This window comes from Myotis davidii, unplaced genomic scaffold (assembly GCF_000327345.1).
Source record: "Myotis davidii unplaced genomic scaffold, ASM32734v1 scaffold71, whole genome shotgun sequence".
NCBI classification, from domain to species: domain Eukaryota; kingdom Metazoa; phylum Chordata; class Mammalia; order Chiroptera; family Vespertilionidae; genus Myotis; species Myotis davidii.
In genome coordinates this window covers 3,509,991-3,511,743 of record NW_006283588.1, presented here as the reverse complement: position 1 = coordinate 3,511,743, position 1,753 = coordinate 3,509,991, and the positions used below count along the sequence as shown (strand labels likewise).

Below are 1,753 nucleotides of genomic sequence, written 5' to 3'. Positions count from 1 at the left end.
TCATAACAGTAGCAAAATTACAGTTATGAAGTAGCAACGAAAATAATTTTATGGTTGGGGGTCACAACATGAGGAACTGTATTAAAGGGTCGTGGCATTAGGAAGGTTGAGAACAACTGCTAGAGGCTCACGAGATGATGAGGAACCAACGAAGTCGGCCAATAAAGAGGTGTCAGTACAAATAAAAATAGAATGATCTGGATGAGAAAGGAGATAAGAATAAACCAGAAAGAAAATAATGGCCTGGTGTACACAGGAAACTACGCGTAATGAAGAACTACTAGTGTATAAAGTGTGAAGTCAGAAATTTAGACAGGAGTCCCTGTTGTCCAACTCAGGCGACGGGCCTTCACCGTAAGGGGAGGCATGAGAAGATACAAGCAGGGGAGGGAAAGTACTCCATTTGCTTTTTGGATGGGTCGCTTCAGGATGGAGCATGAATGTTTGCAGGGTTCTGGGAAGGGAACGTCGGCAAAGCTGCAAACAGTGACATCATATAGAAGACTGCAGTGTCTCTGACAAAAGAGAGGATGGAGACTCCGAATTAAGTCAATGATTCAAAAAGAAAGAAGGGTTGTAACTAAAAGAAATATATGGGGAGGTGAAAACATCAGCAGACAGGATGCTGGCAGAGGGGCGAGGAAGCCAGAGGACGGAGTGCGGCCGCCAAGCTTCCAGCCTGAATGACAAGGTGGATGCCAGGGGCATTAAGCAGCCTAAGAAACGGATGAGTCACAGTTTGGGGAAGGAGAGGGTAGTGAATTCAGTTTTTGATGTGTTAGGTTTAAGGTGTCAGTGGAATGATCAAGAAGCTACGTTTGGCAGGGAGGTTGTGTCTGAAATTCACAGGAGAGGTCAGAAGTAAAACTACATTTGGAAATTTTCGACAGAGGTCATGGGTAAGGTTATAATCATCAGTACAGTGGATGAGATCACCTACAATGGACATCACAATTTCCCTTCAAACCTACAATTAAGGCTAGGATAGGGGTAAGAGAGACAACAGGAAAGAGGTAACCATGGTAGGAGGAAAGAAGTAGGTAGTAGAAGGGAAAGGGGCTATATCTAACACATTCTAGGCCAAGCATACCATTACTTCTTTGCAAGTACTGTGTTTTGTTTTTAATATCCTTTCCTAGGACATATAGCATATTTACTGGGCTTCTTTTTGGTTTTGTTTTGTTTACATAGCTGCTCTTCAAACAGGTCACTTTAGGAAACAATCTGAAGTGATGCCCAGACTTTAACTTTTTAAAACCTTTTTGTTAATCCTCACCCAAGGATATTTTTCCATAGATTTTTAGGGAGAGTGGAAAAAAGAGGGAAAGGCAAAGAGAAACATTGATGTGAGAGAAACACATCGATTGGTTGCCTCCTGCATGAGTCCTGACCAGGGCCTGGCCCAGGAGGAGCTTGCAACCGAGGTGCGTGCCCTTGGCCGGAACTGAACCCAGGACCCTTTGGTCTGCAGGCCGACGCTCTATCCACTGACCCAACCTGGCCAGGGCCTTTCCCATTTTTTTTTTTTAAGTTAGCCTACTAAAACACTATTATTACTGGGGAAAAAGTTTATTTCTATTCAACGAACATGTACTGGACTAAGTGCCAAATATATAAAAATGATTAAGACACAGCCCTTTATTCCAAGAATATCTAACTAACCACGATTAAAGACCCAGAAACAAACAGCCAGATGATCTTTGCGAAATGCACATCAGGTCATATCACTTTACTTAAAAGCTTCTGTGGATGA

General features: G+C 42.8%; 1 protein-coding gene across 2 annotated transcripts in view; it reads right to left on the bottom strand.

Annotated features, from left to right (window-relative positions):
* ZDHHC2 (zinc finger, DHHC-type containing 2) overlaps positions 1–1,753 on the bottom strand; it is a 31,415-nt gene that overhangs the window by 27,357 nt on the left and 2,305 nt on the right. The gene's annotated exons all lie outside the window — the stretch shown is intronic.